Raw genomic sequence first — 21046 nt, 5'->3', positions numbered from 1 at the left:
AGTGTCGGAAACTAACAACCAAATTCTGTCCAAGTTAAACATTTCTAGACATCAATACTGACATAGTGTTCGTACCATGACCGAAAGAATAGGTCATTGTACTCTGGAATATTTTCAAAACCTGATTCATCCAAAGGTAGACGTGATGCTTACTTGCTAAGCTGCTGTAAACAAAAAAAAAAGGTGACTACCTCATTGAGCTGTCTTATATATTCCACCCCTGGAAAAGCCGTATCTTCCCTTAACATTTAGCATAGTACAACCTCAGTTATTCTGAATTATTCAAGGTCTTGTAAGTTATGATCCAAAAGTACTGGTAAGGGATTTTCCACTATATCTAAATGAGATGGTCAATAATCCCTTTCAAAAAAAACAATAGAGATGAAAAAAATTACAAAAACAACCCTTTCATCACTCTGGATATAAACCAAAGGCTTATGAATAATATGAGAAACACTTATTCTTGAAAATTGCTTCAATGCAGATGAGAACAGTGGTAGTCTGTGAAATTCTTGTTGGGTCTATGCCTCCCAAGTCCTGTCCACCTTCAGCTCAGTCAGACAGAGGTTCTGTCAGGACAGGGCAGGCAAGCTTCACTGCCACAGTCAACGAAGGACTCACTCAATTTAGATTGGGAAATGATACACCCAGTGGCATTGTTGCTGAAAGGGACAATAGCCATGGCAAATGATCAGGGAACTTCAATGACTCTAATAGTCTGAGGATGCTATCTTTGTTGGAATAAGCATCTTCCTGGCTGAGGCTGTGTGTGTGCAGGTGAAGGTAAGTTAAGATGCGTATTTTGATCTGTAGAGAAACCACCAAAAGGTAACTAAAAAATACAGTACAAAACATCAACAGAGAAATTTAAAAGGTACAGTAAAAATAATTATGTAACTTAAATGAAGGCAGTAAAGAAGAAACAAAATAGAGAGAAAACATATGGAAAACAAACAGTAAAATGGCTAATGCAAATCCAACCATATAAATAATTATCTTAAATGTAAACATCCCACTCAAAAGGCAGAAATTATCAGACTAGATAAAAAATCAAGAGCCAACCACACACTGTCTATAAAAGACATCCAGTAGGGCTTCCCTGGTGGCGCAGTGGTTGAGAGTCCGCCTGCCGATGCAGGGGACACGGGTTTGTGCCCCGGTCTGGGAAGATCCCACATGCCGCGGAGCGGCTGGGCCCGTGAGCCATGGGCGCTGAGCCTGCGCGTCCGGAGCCTGTGCTCCGCAGCGGGAGAGGCCACAACAGTGAGAGGCCCGCGTACCACAAAAAAAAAAAAAAAAAGACATCCAATAGATTCAAAGTGCAAAGAGCTTGAAAGCAAAAATATGGGAAAAGATATATCAAACAAAGGATACATATTAGAAAGCTAGAGTGGCTTTGTTATTATCAGTCAAGATAGACACATCACTATATAAAGACAATATAGTTACACTATATATAGACATAATACTCTTAGGGAAAAAGTGACTTTTTTAAAACCATTTTCTAAAATTAAAGTATAGTTAATTTACAATGTTGTGTTAGTTTCAGGGGAACAGAAAAGTGATTCAGATAGATAGATACATTTATATATGTACATATATATATATTCTTTTTCAGATTCTTTCCCATTATAGGTTATTACAAGACATTGTATATAGTTCCTGTGCTATATAGTAGGTCCTTGTTTTTTATCTATTTTATATATAGTATTGTGTATATATTAATCCCGAACTCTTAATTTAACTCTCCCCCCATGCCCCGTTATTCACTTTGGTAACCATACGTTTATTTTCTATGTCTGTGAGTCTTTTTCTGTTTTGTAAAGAAATTCATTTGTATCATTTTTTTAAGACTCCACATATAAGTAATATCATATGATATTTGTCTTTTCCTGTCTGAATTACTTCACTGAATTTGATAATCTCTAGATCCATCCACGTTGCTGCAAATAGCATTATTTCATTCTTTTTTATGGCTGGGTAACATTCCATTATATACATATACATATACACACACATACCACATCTTCTTTATTCATTCATCTGTCAATGGACATGTAGGTTGCTTCCATACCTTGGCTATTGTAAACAGTGCTGCTATGAACACTGGGGAGCATGTATCTTTTCGAATTAGAGTTTTCTCCAGATATATGCCTAGAAGTGGGATTGCTGGATCATATGGTAACTCTATTTTTAGTTTTTTAAGGAACCTCCATGCTGTTCTCCATAGTGGGTGCACCAATTTACATTCCCACCAAAAAGAAAAGAGTGACATTTCATAATGATTAAATAATCAATTCATTAGGAAGATATAATAATTGTAAAAGTACACACAGCCAAAAGAGTTTCAAACTATGTGAAACAGAAACTGATGAAATTGAAAGGAGAAACAATTTGGTAATAATTATTGGAGATTTCAACACCCCACTCTCAATAACTGACAAAATAACTAGAACTATAATCAACAAGAAGACCAGAAAAGCATCGACATATATAGAATACACTACTCAGCAACTGTAGGACATGCATTCTTTTCAAGCACTAAAGGGACATATTCCAGAATAGATCATAAGCTAGACTGTAAAATAAGTCTCAATATAATTGAAATAAATCATATAAAGTATGCTCTGACCACAAAGAAATTAAATGAGAATTTTAAAATAGAATAGAATCTGGGATATTCCTAAATATTTGGAAGTTGAACAAAATACTTCTGAGTAACCTGGCAAAGAAGAAATCATAAGAGATATTAGAATGAATGAAAAGAAAAGGAACATTGAAAATTTACTGAATGTTTATAACTTTAAAATCACTATCAGATTAGGAGAAAAGTCTCAAGGTAATAATTTACAGTTACAGATTAAGAAAGTAGACTGAATGTAAGACAACACACAGCAAGAAAAAAGGAAACAAATAATAAAGATTGAAACATAAATCAATCAAATCAAAAGGAAAAATTAGAGAAAATTTAATGATACCAAAAGTTCATCCTTTGAAAAGATTAACAAAATTGATAAAGTTTTAGTTGGACTGAACTGGAACAATGTAGAAAAAAATTTTGAATTACATTAAAAATTAAAGAGAAGATTTCTCCACTGACCATGCAGTGATTAAAACAATTATATGGGATTATTGTGAAAATTGAAGAAAATAAATAAGATAACTTTGATGAATTAGAAAAATTCATAGACGGAAACAACTTACTAAAACCAATTCAAGAAGAAACAGAAAACATAAATAGATTATATATCACATTCAGAAACTAAGTTAGTTATTAAAAATCTTCCCACAGAGAAGATTTCTGAAGATTCTCACAAAATTTTGATGGCTTAATTTTGTAAATGGGTAAAATTATTTATTAGAAATTTTACCAAAGAAATATACAAATGACTAATAAACACATGAAAAGATGCTCAACAAAATTAGTGACTATGGAAATGCAAATTAAAGCCTCTGTGAAACATTATTTCACTCTTACCTAGAGTGGCTATAATTATTGGCAAGCATGTGGGGAAATTAGAACTCCTGGTAGGAATGTAAAATGGTGCAGCCATTTTAGAAAACATTACGGCAGTTTCTTAACAAGTCAAACAGAAACTTATCACGTAACCTACCACTTCCATTTCTAGGACAAAAAATAAATAAAAGTATATATCCACATAAAGACATTCATGCAAATATTCATAGCAACATTTTCTCTAACAGCCAAAAACTGTCAGTAAACTGGTAAATGGAAAAAAGAATTTGGTTTATCCATACAACGGGATGATACTCAGCAATAAAAAGGATCTAACTACTGATACTTGCCACAAAATAGATGAATCTAAATACATTATGCAAAGTGAAAAAAGCCAGACTGCAAAGACTATGTTGTATGATTCCACATCAAATGGCCATTAAAGGCAAATTATAGAGCTAGAAATAGACCATTGGTTGTATCGGGTGGGGTGTGGGGGTGTAATTAGCTGAAAATATTGGTACAAGACAACTTTTTGAGGTGATGGAATGTTGTCAAACTGGATTATGGTGATAATTATACAAGTCTATAAATTTACTAAGAAAATATTGATTGTACATTTATAATAGATGAATTTTATAATATGTAAACTATAAAGCTGCTTATAAAACAAGAAGTTCTGTTGAACTCTATGATAAGAAAGCTTGGAGAGAGTATGTGAGTAATGTGCTGTGGCCAACTACACCAAACTGGGAATTATTGGGCAAAATTATGGCATTCTTACCACTCTTTAACCCAATATCAATTTCATATATATATAATTTTTAAAATCATGGCACTTTTTAGGACAAGAGTGCTACCGTCTGAATATCTGTGTCCTCCCCAAATTCATATGTTGAAACACTAACCCCACAAGGAGATGGTATTAGGAGATGGGGCCTTTGGGAGGTGATTACCATGACGCTAAAAAGAGAGCCATGTGCACTTTCAGTTAGAAGGTGCCTTCTATGAACAAGAAAGCAGGCCCTCACCAGACACTGAATCTACTAGTCCCTTGATCTTGGAATTTCCAGCTTCCAGAACTATAGCAATAAATTTCTGTTGCTTATAAGCCACCCAGTGTGTGGTACTTTGTTATAGCAACCCAAACAGGCTGAGCAAATGACTACAGATGAGCAAAAATACTTCTGATCCTGAAACTACAGGTTGCAATGACTTATTGATTAATACTGATAAGTCATTCTTTTTTTTTTTTTTTTTTTTTTTGCGGTACGCGGGCCTCTCACCGTTGTGGCCTCTGCCGTTGCGGAGCACAGGCTCCGGACGCGCAGGCTCAGCGGCCATGGATCACGGGCCCAGCCGCTCCGCGGCATGTGGGATCTTTCCGGACCAGGGCACGAACCCGTGTCCCCTGCATCAGCAGGCGGACTCTCAACCACTGCGCCACCAGCGAAGCCCCATCATTCTTGATTTGGATAGAATTATCACTTTTCAAAATCACAAGGCTGGTATCTTTCTTGATTTTAATTATCTTTTCTTATTCACATCAACAGCACAAAAATTGAACACCCAATATGTATTTTAACAACAATTACTTCCTCTGTCTTTGGTACTCATAGCCTAGTTGCCAGGCACAAAGTACCTCATATTTTACAGGAACAACCTTGTACTCTTCTGGCCTTGGGTTTTTTTTCCATTTGATACATTCTCCACCCTACAGCTGGAGTGATCTTTGTAAAATCCTACTCTGCTTATACTTTTCACAAGTAAAAACTCCTCAGTGGCTTCCCATTTCAGTCATCATACATTTTACTTTTCCTTTACATGGCTGAAGCCCTACATATGCCTAACTGCATCATGCTCCAGCTCCCGTCCCACATGCCACCTCCCATCTGATTTCACATTCTGAAATCAGAATGTGCCATATTCTTGCTTGCTCTAGATCTTTATATATGTTATTTGTTCTGCCTTAAACATCTAGTTGCCTATCTCATCCAACATCTTCTCCCCTGTCCTAGCTGACTTTACCTGACTAATCCCTAATCATCCCTTTAGACTTAGCAGAGATATAATTTTATCTGGAAAGCCTTACTTGAAGTCCTTCAGAACAAATCTCCTGTTATGTACACCCACTGTATTACTAACTTGTGGGGCAATCAGATCTCCAAAGGACTGTCCATAGCAAATGTTCAATAATTATTTAACAGATGAATGAATAAAAGGATAAATGAATGAAAAAATGAATAAAGCTTTGAATATAGTATTAATGTTTCAGTGAGCAAAGTTTAATTTTAGCCCTTTGAAACTTGGCATATTGGTTAAAGTATGTGCACATATCCCAGCTCTGGCCAACTTTCTATGATTAAAACCATAAATTAAAGAAGCAACTTGCTGACACTTTGTCAGCATTCAATCAACTCCCCCCACTGATTATCTAATTTTCTTCTCAAATAAATTTTCTCCTTCCACACTCCCTCAGGCAATAGACTGAGTAAACAGATGAACCTTGGACTGAATTCTGTAGGACATTTGGACTCTTTTAAAATAGAAAACCAATTTCAAAGTTTAAAAATTCACATTCTTAATTCATTTGTATTTATATCGCTGCACCTGTGAATGAAATAACCATCACAATCTAATTCTGCCATTGGTAGATTAGACATTTGTCTTAATTTTATCCATTAATAATTTACTTTGGTATTATAGATACGTAGGAGTTGGTATTTGGGTATATTCTTCATTGGTAATAAATATGACCTGAAGGACAAGTTATCAAGTGACTTTATGAGCAGGAAAAAATTATAGCTTAGTATGTTCTAATTCTCATAACTAAGGTATTTAAGAGCTCCAGAGTAAATATATCTGGATGGCAGTAGGGTGAGTGCTGATTAATGAGCTCTTCTATGTGCAAAATGATAGATTTTATTATAATTACATAGCAAATAAATCTTAGGTATTAATATAAAAACTATATATATCATTAATGTCATTAAAATCTTAGAATTACATGTATGTCTCTTAGTAGTGACTAAATTGTGCATTGCACTAGAGTAGATATTCCCATTTAAATTTATTTAAGTTATTTTTTATTGTTTATTTAAATGATGAGAGCTGTTTCCTCTAGAAAATAAACGATGCTGAAAGGGCACAGTAGCAGTTTTACTGAGTCCAGGAATAATCTGAGAAACAGATTCAAATAATACTTTTATTCTATTATATTTATATATAATATATATGTATATATACATGTGTGTGTATACATACACACACACACTCAATGAAAGTAAGGCAAAAGTAATCTCTTAAATATGAATTTAGGCTTGAGGCACATTCTGCTCATTTTAATAGATGTTGAATGACAAGTTGATGGTAAAGATGATGGTTATGAGTTGAACTGTGTTCCCTTAAAATTCATATATTGAAATCCTAGCCCCAAGTACCTTGAAATAAGATCTTATTTGTAAATATGGTCATTGCAGATGCAATTGGTTAAGATGAGGTCACACTGGAGTAGGGTGGGTCCCTTAATCAATATGACTGGTATCCTTATACAAAGAAAGACATCTGAAGAAAACAGACACATACAGGAAGAAGACCATGTGAAAGCACAGTAATAATGCCATCTACAAGCCAGGAATGACAAAGATTGCCAGCAAACCACCAGAAGCTAGGAGAGAAGGATGGAACAGATTTTGCCATATAGCCCTCAGAAGAGACCAACCCTGCCAACATACTGACCTTGGACTTCTAGCCTTGAGAACTTTGAGACAAATTTCTGTTGTCTAAGCCAACTGGTTTGTGGTACATTGTTACAAGCAGCCCAAGCAATTAATACAATGACTAAATTCCTATGATGTTTTATATGTATTATAACTGGCTAAGGGAAACTAGTTGAGCTGCGATCTAAGCACCTTAGTCAAAGAGGTGTTACTTATCTTTAGTTAAGGATAATCAGGGCATGATTAGCTTGAGCAACATGCATGCAATGGTATGAGGTGCACATCAATCTTCTGTATGTGAGTGTTAATTGGAATGATCATCTGTGCTTGCTCTGTCTCTTCAAATTATGTTTCAGGCCTTTTAGTAAGCCTTGTAATTTTTTTTGATAGCAGGACATGATGTCCTGGGTAAAAGAAACTCCTTAACTAGGCCTCTAAGTAAAGTGGTGTAAAAGTGTGGGGAAGGGGAATCATTCTACTGCCCTATGATTAGGTCTGGCTCTTAGTGAGCCTATGCCTTTGAACTGTGAACTTCACAAGTGCCACTCAGTGTTTTCTCTCTCCCTTAGTTGGGGCAGGATGCTAAAGTAGACTCTAGATGGAAATATGGAAATTTCCCTTCTCCCACACGGAAGGCTAGAGCGGGCTGAGTTGGGTATTTCCCTCCCCCTACCTCTGTTATGCTCTGATAATAATCCAGCAGGTTAGGCTTTGGTTAATTCGTTTCTCCTTGTTAAGAACAAAGCGCTCTGGCATATTTCAAAATGGTTCCTTTCCCCCTACCCCTGTTGGAAACATCAGGAGATCTTTCTATTGTATTTACTGTGAGAACCTGGTAGTAAATCCTCCCAAATTGTAGGAGCCTTTCTATGAATAGATCCCCATGGAGTTTTCAACTCTCACTGTTGTCCACCCTGAGCCTCCAGAAATTCAGCAATTACAGTTCGGGTTTCCCTATGCCAGCACTGGTTCTTGTGGAAGTTTACACTCATCTCCAGTGAGCCATGATTCCCTGTATTCACCTGTCTCTCTTAAATCGTGGGGACAGTGGTTTGCCCTGTGTCGTCCCTTCTCTTATGGATTCAAGAAGAGTTGTTGGTGTTTCATTCTGTTCAGCTTTTTACTTGTTATTAGAATGGATTGGTGACTTCCAAGCTCCTAACCTGTGGAAACAGTCTGGAAGTCCATTTATCTGGTTTATAAGCACTAATAAAATAAGAGGTCTGTTTTCTTTTAAAAATTATGGATGGTATAGCAACATCATATTTTTTAATATTTAGAGTTATACATTTGTGTCCAGAATATACTTCAGCTGCATAAAAATAAATTACAAATCTTATTTTAAATATTTTTTGCTGAAAATCATCATAAATTTATCAGTATAGAATTATAGTTCTATAATTATTACTAGTTTGTCACCTTTTGCCCAATTTTTATGCAGTGTTCCTAGTTATTTAAACATCTTTCTCCTCTTAAAAATAACTATTAAATTAAAAGTATGTGAGCAAAATGCAATAAAAATTGTAAGTCAAAATACTATCAATATCAGTGCTACACTATGTGAAACTGTTCCATTATAATTTGTAACAAATTGCAATCACTGTGAATTTTCTTCTATGTTTTTCTTTTTTTTCATTACTTAGAACTAGAATACAAGCCTATAGTTATTTAGTCAATGCAAAAAATGAAAATAGACATTAAATGCATATGTTAAGACAGACTTAAAACTAGTATATATAAAATATCATCTATTTTCAAATACCTTTGCTTAATATCACCTTTCACATATCTTCTTAATATTTCTTCATTTCTTATAGTTCAGAAATTTGGAAGGAAAGGGTCAATATTCTGAATTTTTTTCTACTAGTAATATTACTAGTTTATGAGGGTATAAAATAATATCTTCTTTTTTTTTGATTTAATGATCATAATTTTGTGCAGGAGAAGCAAGCCCAGAGAAATTACATGACTTATCCAGTTTCCAAACCTAGAAGGACAGAGGTTAGGCTGGAACTTAGATTTTCTGATTCCAACTCTAGCCTCTGTCTACACCAATTTCATCTTTATATACAGAAGTGTTCAGGTGGCAGGATCAGAAGGCAGAACAAAAGCAAGTATATCTAGTGGTTCCATCATAGCACACACTTATTGCCAAAGCAGTTCTGTGTAGGTATTAGGGCTCTATGTAGCAGTATACACAACTATTCTTAAGCAATAGTGAGGAGATTTTAATTAAGATGCAAATAAATAAAAATTGATCCAGGGAAAAGAACACATTCCAGCTATGTAACACTATTCACTGCTTTCCAGATCAAATTGTTGTGGCTTTAGTTATTTAGTAAACCAGTTTTCAAAATTGGTGTATCTTAAAGTAGTGCAAAAGTTATTATACACTACAGTACAAGTAAACTACTAAGTACACTCACAGGGATGTTTCTATTTAACAGATCCAATTATTGAGATGATGAGAGCTGTTTCAGGATATCTATGGAAGTATTAGGGATGCCGATAATGAAATATTCCTTCCTTGTTGAAGTCTTTCTTGATCCCCACACACAAAGTTAATTTATAATCCCTTTCTGCTCCAAACCATGACAGCAATTTGAAGATATCTATTATAACTTGTGGGCTTTTAGGAGGGGCTCATTTCTCTCCCTTATCCCATTCCTACCTCATTTTACTCCAAAGCATGCAGGGGTAATACTCTGAATTACGCAAGTGCCATGGTTAGCCCTTCAAATGGTTTCTTAAATAACTTTTTTGTTTTGTTTTGTTTTTCCTAGAAGCCTGGAGAAATGGGCATAGCCATTCAGCAACCCCCCTTCAGCTCTTGCTCTCCTGTCTCTCTGTCACCTAAACTCTTCTTTCTATGAAGTCTAAGAAGTACACAAGACTGGGGCTGGTTCTCCATCCTTCTGTCCTATGGTCCAGGACAGCGACTGAAGACCAGCACTGTGCAAGACAAGAGGCAAAGCTTCTTGGCTCTCTTAGCTTTGCATTTTATTTCTGTGTGATATGTTCTTTCTGGGCAGACTTTTTCTATCACATAAAGATATATATGAAATATAAAGGGTTAAAGTCCAAATGTATGTTTTTTTAAAAAATAAGCCAAAAGCCTGCTTTGTTTCCTGGCCCTAATGTAAACATTAACCTCACAGAGAGATGGTCTCTGTATGGTCCATTGACCATCACCCTGAGTCTCTCTTGAGATTTTAGTCAAAAAAGATATGTCTATTAGTCAAAAAAGCTCAGGTAGAAACTATTTTTTTTTGACCTTGTCATAAGTGTGTGTGTGTGTGTGTGTGTGTGTGTGTGTATGCACACATAATATAAAATATAAAAATTGTATACACACATTTATGTAAAATAAGTGGTCTATGAAGGATAGGATTTAAGGATTTAGAAATCTGTGCCTCAGGCTCTCTTTTTTTCACACTCCAAACATTCCACTTGTGAGTCATATTACGATTATTTGTTCACATGTTTACATTTTCCCTGCAGTAAGCTTCTAAAAGATATGGACCATACATTATCTATATGCTTTTCCCAGATACCTACATTTCTGACAAGTAGTTGATTCTTGCTGAATGAAAATTCTAAAGACGGACTGAACTGAATTAGCTACTGAGTGAACAAATAAAGGAATATGATAGTAACCTGACCAGTTTGATATCAGCATTTATAGTATTCTCTGTAAGTGCTGAGGGAACCATAGAAGCTGCTACAAAGTCATTGTAATTGTGTAGTGCTATATTTTAGAGATTACTGCTAAATAACGATCAAGTTAGTGTTGTATTTCCCCAGAGAAAATAAAGAATTGAATCTCAAAGACAAGTTGTTGACTTGAAGGTAGTAGATGGGTTTTAATCTGCAAAGGGGAGAAAAACAGTTAGAAATTTAATCTTATACCCTGTTTCCAAGCTAAATCGCCTTACCCTCTTAGACACATTCCTCACAGTGTTCACCGAGGGAAAAGGGGAAAAGTAATTCCCAGCACCGCTTCCCTCTCCCTGGCAGTCTCTGTATCAATGACACCAGCCTGCAGATCCTCACTGCTGAGGGAAAATATTAACCTCATTCTCTCCAAACATAGCAAAGGCCTAGCAAATAAATATCTTTCTTCGCTTTGGTACTTCAGGCTATATTCAGAACAGCACTGCAATGACAGTGTTTAGCCTGCAGGATATCAGAATGATGTAAGCCTTCATGAGGTGGCTGCAGAGCTGATTTTTAAAGATCGCTGCCTATGAGTTTGGAAGCACATCATCTTGTCCTGAAAGGTCTAATGCGCTTTTTGAGTTGTGAAATGTTGGTGTCATATTTGGCAGAGTGGGCTGCATATTAAAAAAAAAAGGTTGACAATTATTTCTAGTCATTTCATGTTTATACACATTTGGCTGTGTGAAATCATTCTAAGTGGTATTGATACTTTTATCCTGAAGTATCATAAAATCAGGTAATCCATTTTAAATACTAAAAGCACAAGTACAGCCTTATCTATTTCATTATCTAAATATCATACCAAAAGATGCTGATTTCAATATTAATACATAGTTTACATAATTAAAAATACATGTAAAATGCTTTAGAATTACAAAAATTATTGGCATTAGTTTATAATCCTTAAAACCAGCTGGGAGTTGCTATTCAGAATGCCATTTTTCTATACTGAATATAAAATGACTAATGTTAGTCCATCACATCCATCCTTCACACTCTGGGGAAACAAGCTACTGGAATGAGGGAACTTAATCACAGTTTTGCACAGGAAGTGGCTCGTTCCAAGACCCCAACACTTCTGGCTGTAGTAGAGTGGCAAAGGAGACATGATTCCTCTTCCCAATGTCCCTAAATATCCCATCTCACTCTGTACTCTTTCAGCTCTTTTTCTTTTTTTTATTATTGGCCTTTGGAAAATGGAAAGTATTGATAGTAACTATTTCATTGTTGCCTAGACTGAGTACGATCTCTACCTCCATAAACTCTTCTCACTTATTTTCCATCTGCTAACATCTTGGGTCAGACAAAGAAGAAAGAGAGGAACAAGTCAACCTGGCGAGTGTGTGACAGGTAGCATTAAAAACCAACTACCCTATTTACAATAGCCTGGAGATGGAAACAACCTAAGTGTCCATCATCGGATGAATGGATAAAGAAGATGTGGCACATATATACAATGGAATATTACTCAGCCATAAAAAGAAATGAAATTGAGCTATTTGTAATGAGGTGGATAGACCTAGAGTCTGTCATACAGAGTGAAGTAAGTCAGAAGGAGAAAGACAAATACTGTATGCTAACACACATGTATGGAATTTAAGAAAAAAAAATGTCATGAAGAAGCTAGGGGTAAGAGAGGAATAAAGACACAGACCTACTAGAGAATGGACTTGAGGATATGGGGAGGGGGAAGGGTAAGCTGTGACAAAGCGAGAGAGAGGCATGGACATATATACACTACCAAACGTAAGGTAGATAGCTAGTGGGAGGCAGTCGCATAGCACAGGGAGATCAGTTTGGTGCTTTGTGACCACCTAGAGGGGTGGGATAGGGAGGGTGGGAGGGAGGGAGATGCAAGAGGGAAGAGATATGGGAAAATATGCATATGTATAACTGATTCATTTTGTCATAACGCAGAAACTAACACACCATCGTAAAGCAATTGTACTCCAATAAAGATGTAAAAAAAAAAAAAAAACCTACTTGAATGGTCACCTCATACAAAAACCTACTTTAAATAAAATCCTTGGCAAATCATAGTTTACCTCATGAGGTTTGTAAAGTATGACGTAAAGAACTTAGTATTCATTTCTTCTTCCTACCTATGTATCTCAGGGAAGCACTTCTCATACAATAACTAACTGAAGATTGTGTTGAAATGTGCAAAAATAAAACAAAGTTCAGTATCAAAGAGAATATAAAAGTCTACTACGAAGTTCTTTTTCTCAAGGTCAAGCCAGTATATACTATTTATGGATTATTTTTCCACCAAACTTTAATGAATCAGAATAAACACTGCATCTGCCTCTCTCTCTCTCTTTTTAAAGGTATAAGTATCAGAGGTTTCAGGAATTGATGCTTCTTTTGTCATTTTGTTATACAATAACGGATCATACATTCAAGCACTGCTCTTGAAAAAAATAAACTTAGAAGAGCAAAAGAGTACTAGGAAGGGTGAGTCTAGTTTAGGACAGCTTTATCTGGCAGTTTCCCTGTAGTGGGATATTGATAAACTTTTTAAAAATTGGAAATTTAATGATTTCGCTAACAGTTTCTTTTTCTTTTAATAATAATGACCATTTATATTTGTGTTTTGCAGGGTATATTTTTATTTATTTCAGAGAAATGATATATATTTATGTTAAGAACAATTACCTTCTACTAAGTGTCATAAAATGAACGTATAAACTTAGCAGAAATAGAAATGGGGGTCTAAGTTAGTTAAAAATAACGGAAATTCTTTGCCAACTCTAAAAAGAGTCATTGCCAGCTGCAGAAAAGAGTCAGTTGATGGCTACAATATTCACCTAGTGCAAGTCATAATTTGAATGCAAATATATGGTTTTGATGTTATGATATTCAATAAAAGAATTTTAGCTTTCCAACCATAATAGAATCATTAACCAATGAGGGGGCAATGACAATATTAACATTGTTGACTGTTTTGAAATTGACTCAGTTGGCAAGGTAGAAATTTTGCAAAAATTGTGTTGGGATATCTCCTACCTGATGGGCTATTTTCCCTTTGACTGATTTTGTTAGAAAATGTTATTTCCTAGCTTAGCTCTTCTGCCCTTGAAAGATCCTGAGTTGGCTCATGTTACTAAACACTGATTCATTTAGATATTGCTTGTTAAATATAACGGTGCTGAAACGACTTGCTCTAGTTTGAGAAGGTGAGTGAGTTTGTGGTCATACAGATGTAATCTTAAGAGCCCAGCAAACAGCTCCAAGTAGCTTCAGCCAGCCCAATTTCTGGTGCTAAATCATCAATAGTCGTTAAAATATTTCAAAAAAAGATCCTTCTGGCACAAAAAGAATTGTACTAATCACCCTAAATGTCTACTTTGTACTTTTGTTCAAAGATCTGCTTTTCTGAAATGGCATTTATCAACTAATTTCTCCCACCGTTTTTTTTTCCCACTCATTCAAATTTCCAGGCCATTTGTGGAAGATATCTCATTAACAACTGCCATGTAAGATTAACATAGAGGCAAATTTTGTAATTATATCTGATATTTTTCCAATCTGGGTCTTCTACAATGTACGGTAACTGAATCTCTATTTTATCATGCAATAATTATCTTTTTAACATTTAATAAGGATAATCTGAATAAGTGAAATATATACCGGCTCAACCATAGATATTTTAAAATCAAACCTCATCTTCTTATTAATGTATTTTTTTAATAAGAATCTTGTAAATCTTACTCATTGTAAACCTTCTTTTAAAGGAAAATGGATGCATTAATTTCAGGAGAAGGAATGTCTTTCTTAGTTCAAGAGGTTAGTAATTCAGTTCTTTACATATGCAAAATCTACTAAAGACATGCATAGAACTGTTTTTTTCTTATTTGATTTAGTGTCATAAATAAAAAGGAAAAAAAAAATGCACAGGCAGAAGTCACATGGCCATAGTGGCTGAAAGCCCAAGCTCCATCACTTCCAAACTGTGTGTGTGTATGTGTGTGTGTGGTGTGGTGTGGTGGTGGTGGTGTGTGTGTGTGTGTGTGTGTGTGTGTGTGTGTGTATGGAGATGTGTATACATGTTCCTGTGTGAACTTGTTCACGTAAGAGTTGGAGATATGGGGTTGTGTGGAGATAATAAATATTATGATAAATATCCCCGTATTAATATCAAGTATCAGGCTCGTGAGAGTACTGTTTCAGTCAGGCTTATGTATATGATCACAACAAGCATTAGAGAAATTTGGAAGGGGGCTTGTGGTATAATAAATATATTTGGTCTTTGGCCCCAGTTCCTAGCACAGAGCTCCTAAAATCCTGGGAATTTCCTGAGTGATAGGAGCATCTTTTGTTTTTCATAACAAACCCCTTTTGATCATACCAGGCTTTATGCTAATGAGATGACTTAGGGTAGTGCTCCTAGATAGCCTCCGGATGGGGCTGGTCAGGGAAAGACCAAGTGATGAGACAGCTGGAACTTCCAGCCCCATCTATACCAACTTCCCCTGGGAAAGGAAGGGGGGGCCTGGAGATTGAGCTCTATAAAAACGTTGATTAATGGTATTTGGAAAGCTTCTGGGTTGGTGAACACAGAAAGGTACTGGGAGGGTAGGGGTGACACTACTAGAAAATGCATAGAAACAACGCACACACACACACCACACGCACACACCCCAACATATTTTGTCCTATGCATCTCTGGCATTTGACTGCTCCTGAGTTATATCCTATATAATAAACCAGGAAATATAAGTTAACTGTCTTCCTGAGTTCTGTGAGCCTTTCTATCAAATCATCAACCTGATAGGGGTGGGGAGGGTTTTGGAAACAGCTGACTTTGTAGCTAAGTCTGGCAGAAGTGTGGGTAATTTGAGGACTCAGTACTTGGACAGGCATCTGAAGTGAGGGCAGTCTTGTAGGAATGAGCTCTTAAATCTGGGAGCCTGAGGCTAACCCCAGGTAGTTACTAGTGTCAGAATTGGGTTGAACTGTAGGGCACCCAGTCGGGGTCCGGAGAGCCGGAAAGTTGTTTGTGGAAAACACCCCAGAGGGCTATTTGCTCTATTTGGAAAAAGGGGGGATGGGGCATTTTTGGAGCTTAAGTTTTTCCTTAGGGTGAATGAAACAAATTATGCCTGGGTTCCCTATAAACATTTTGTAACCAAGCAGGACTCAGTGGGGCCTTCCCAGGGCAGGCCCTTCCCCCATATCCCCTGCTTTATCTCCTCTCTGAAGTACCTAGATAACAGTATCTGATGCGCATTTCCTGAGTTGTTTTACAGATGTGAAAACCCCCCACCAAATGGAAGATATTCACTACTTGATGACCTTGAGCACACAGCCCCCGGACCTCCTGAAGCCTATGGATTGATAAGGTTAACCCCTGTGACACTGCCCTGGTACCTCACCTTCAACGATTAGTGAGCATTGTGCAGGAGCTGATCACATACCCTGTGACCCCCTTCCCTCACCCGGCCTTTAAAAATGCTTTGCTGAACCCTTTCAGGGAGTTCAGGGGTTTGGGGGCAAACGCCACCCATCTCCTTGCATGGTCCTGTGATAAACCTTTCTCTGTTCCAAACTCCAACATTTTGGTATTGTTTGGCCTCACTGTGTGTTGGGCACACAAACTTGCATTTGCTAGCAATTTCTTAACAAGTATTTAATCCAAACCTCTCAGGCGTAATAGCATGTTGTATGATCTGTAAACTCATATAAATATGCTTTATGAGGCTTGAATTTGGGGACTCTAGCCTATTATTTTGTAGATTTCACCACTAACCTGAATTCAATCAGTCTTGCAGAAGTTCTGTAACTCATTGTCTTCCAGGCTACAAAAAATTAAATACCTTGATAAAACTATACTTGAGTGTTCCTGATATCATTTTCTAACACAATTACTGTATTACAAAAATGTGTTTCAATAAAGGAAATGTACTTAACTCTAAATTCTTATAAAATTTCCTATACTTAAACATTTGTAGCTTTTCTCAAGAACGTTTTTATTGGTACCCACGTATGCTCATACCCACACAGCTCCTTAACAAGATTTAAAGTGAGTCAAATGAACTAAAATTACAGTGAGTTTTGCAGTTGTTTTTATATAGGAAACATGATTTCTATAGATGAATCAAATCAATAACTTGGAAACCTATGTAAATCACACTTTTATTATAAAAATTGTACTTTTAATAAGTTTAGTCCTGTTTGAAGAGCTTATTTAAATATTACTAATCTTATAAATGCTTAGATTTGTTTTATTTTGTTTATAATTTGTCTTAAAAATTATATAAATGTCTTAAAGCTATTAGTATTCATATTTGGAAAGGTGATTGAATTTTAATGTCTAAAGTACAATTATATATGTGTAAACAAGCAATATATTTGTATTTAAGTTCTGAAAAGTCAAAAAATGGAGAAAACAGACAGTGGGTGGAAATACTGAGTAACTTTAAGAAAGCATATGTTGAGAAGGGATTGGGAATAATGAGCTGGGTGACTATAAAGACTTGGTGGGAAGCATAGTGGAGGCTGTGGTTCAGGAGGGGTGTGATTAGGTATGAGGGATCTAGGCTGAAAATAGACATCTCACCCTCACTGGGAAGCCTGGCTGAGGAGAATGAAGTGTCGTGACAGAGAACAGCCCATGTGCTGCGTGACATTTCCACATCCACAGAACTGTCCTTCCGCAAACCACAATTATACAGATCTCATCTCCATTTTTCAGGTGCAGTCAGAGATCATTCGTTTATAGGAATGATACTCCTTTCCTGCAAGACGCTATACACCAAGAAAAAAAAGTGTACAAAAATGCTTATGACAATTTTCTTAATCCAAATCAGTTCCAAATAGCCTTGAAGTAAAATCACAATAGAAGAAGAAAAAGACAAATGTTATGTTTGTCTTTTAACTATTACGGGATTAGTTTAATTCTTTTACTTCTTGTTCAGTTTCTGTATTGATGTAACAAATAGGCTGAACTTTAATTCACAATTTACATTTTAATTCTATCTTCTGAAGTTACTCTCTTAAAGGTAACTTGAATTCACCAAGCCTAAGTGTCCAAGTGTGGGTAGGAGAGAGTGCACTCTTTTCTTTATAATATGTTGTGAATATCAAATGTGATTTGCAAAAATTTGGTACATATTTCTTTAAAACTTCTTTCTTTGTATTTTCCATTTCCTCATTAATTTGGATGTTTTCAGGAATGATATCTAGCTGGAATACACCAATATAGTGGTACGTACAATGTACTTGTGGCTAGAACTATTTAGTCCCTTATTTTGACAGGATTGTGCTTGTACCATTATTGTTATTAAATAATTGAACATCACTCTTCTGTATTTATTTGATTAAGTCATATTAAGTGAAAAGTTATCTATGTATGACCTATATATGGAGAATAGGGGTGAAGTGGGACAGGGTGTGGAAAATAGAGGAGGGGGACTAACAAGGCTATTATCTAGTCTTGTTGGGCTGGATATTTTGGATTTCTTCAGGCAAGGCAGGGTAATACTGTATCTCTTTGTTTTTTCTTTTTTTGAGTAGAAATTTATATAAGTTCAAATAATCATCTACCAAAAAGTATGAAATTTATGTTGATGGCAGGGATAGGAACAAGATTGTCTCCAAAGTCAGTTCTAAGACTAAAATTTTACAAACTCCTATCTCAACATTGACTGTTCTATAGGCATTAGATTTAAGACTTAGATAGTATTCTAGGTAATAAGAAAGAGAAATATGAACTAGACATTTCATGCCATGAAGGGCTTTCAGGTCTATTTAAGAAGATGAGCTGTATACAAATCTCAATCATTATTAAATTATGAATATCATCCATAAGGCAGTCTCAGGAATGAACACACAAGTCCAATATTCATTGTAGGTACAGAAATATTACTTCTTTAAGAATGTAGTCATGGGTATATACCCATGTAAATACCCCTTGATCCTGCTATACAACACACACACACACACACACACACACAGACACACACAGACACACACACACACACACACACACACACCCTGCTCTGGTAAATTAGGCAAAACTATTGGTGGTGAAAGCTGAAACAGTATTGGATAGTTAAAAAAATAGTTCATGTTTCCTGTTCTTAGAAAAACATGTTTTCCCTAAAATCTGTTTATGCTGATATATTTCTCTATCAAAACCATTCTCCTTTTGCTTTTCTACTCAAAAAACTATACATGATTAAAGATAAAATAAATGATTAATGTCTGGATTAAATAGACATGATTTCCTACAAAAAAATTTTCTTACAAGAACAGTTTAGTCCCTTTTTTTGCATTTTTAAAAATACTAATAATGTAAATTGTATTCAAAAAGTGATGGAAAACACAAGTAATTTTTTTAAAATATAAAAGTGTTTGTCTACTACTCTCCTGGGTAAAAAAATAAAGTGGGGTGAAGGAGCAGAAAAGTAAAACTATGATAATCTTTAAAATATTTTAGAAAAAAATTACTCTTTACAACATTTTGGAAAAAATATTATAGTATGAGAAATCCTCAGAAGGTAAAGCAGATACTTTGTTGTGTCAGTGATCAGTGATTACTTTTATTCCATGGGAAATAAAGATAAAATATCATGCTTTTTAGTGAATTGTGTTTCTACTGTTTTTAAGGAGTGGTGACTACTAAATGTTTCACAATCTATTCCTCAAACTCCTAATTAAATTCATGTGGAACAGGAGAATGATTGTACAGTACAAAGTAAAATGAATAAATACATCCCATAGCCTACTGTGGTAGAGGTAAATTTTCAGTTGTGTTTTATTTGTTTGTTTGTTTTAACTTCTGAGAACAATCTAACTGGACATAATTGATTCCAATGACCTTTAACCAGGAGACATTTAATGGGAGGAGTAGTGATTTTTCATAATATAGAATCTTGAGTTGTCCAGTATAGTAGCACGTGTGTACACACACACACTTCATCATTGCCTGTATCTGTTTTTTCAGAGGCTTGATCAAAACATACAATAAGAGGCTCACATTGCATACATGTTTTGATAGCCAGTTCAATATTCAGTAGAGAAAACATAATGCTGTTTTTTTGGTATTTGCCTAAAGTTTTTTGTATCCAAGTAAATTCACACTAAGCAGAAGATATATCACAAAAGAGTCTACAGATATTCAAAGAATTAAAAGGAGATATTAGGAGCTAATACTTGAAAACTTAGATGAAATGGACAAAAACCTTGACAACCAAAATTTATCAAAACAGACATAGGAAGAACAGAGAATCTAAATAATCTCATATCTGTTAACACAACTGAATTTGAACCAAAAAAAAATCTTCCCTAAAATACAACTGTAGGCCTGATGGACTTTATAATGAATCTGAGCAAATATTTAAGGAGAAAATAATAATAATTCTATGTAAACTCTTTCAGAAAATATTAGAGGAGGAAACAAACCCAGACTTATAATCAGAAGCCAGCAGAACAATGACTCTAAACTTCCCAAACAAATTTACAAGAACAGCAAATTACCAAATAATGTATTTGATGAACATAGAAACATATTTCTTAATAAAGTTTTAAAAGTGAAATGCACTAATTTATAAAAAGGGAAATAACTCATGCCAATGAGTTTCACTGTAGGAATGCAAGGTTGGGTACCATGTGAAAAGCAATCAATGTCAGTAACCATATGAAACCAATAAAGAAGAAAAATTATATAATTTTCTAAATAGCTGCAGAAAATGCACTTCCCCAAATTGAACACTATTCATGATAAAAATGCTATGCAAACTAGGATCAGAAGGAAATATTCCCAATCTGATTAAAAATATCCATGAAAAAATCATTTGTTACTTTTCTAATAGGGCTTAATTTCAATATGCAGAATGTTGTTCTTTAGGAATAACTTTTCCCTCTAGATGAAAATTTAAATTCTATTTAATTTATTTCTTATGTTTTAGTTTAGACTTCAAGACAGTGTCCACAATTTCTTCTGCTATTTATACTCAATATCAACATTAAAATGAGTATAAAAAGGGCTCTGTGTACACATTTTCTTTGTTAGGCAACGTTGCATATAATAGCTTTGGAAATACAGGGAATTAAAATCTATTAGCAATAAACATTGCCTCTTTGGAAATCCTGCTCTGGAGGATGTCGAGTCAAATATCTATTTTTACAAATACTAATTTCAAAACTG

Source organism: Pseudorca crassidens, chromosome 8 (genome assembly GCF_039906515.1).
Source record: "Pseudorca crassidens isolate mPseCra1 chromosome 8, mPseCra1.hap1, whole genome shotgun sequence".
In the NCBI taxonomy this organism is placed as follows: domain Eukaryota; kingdom Metazoa; phylum Chordata; class Mammalia; order Artiodactyla; family Delphinidae; genus Pseudorca; species Pseudorca crassidens.
Note: the sequence above shows the minus strand (reverse complement) of the source record.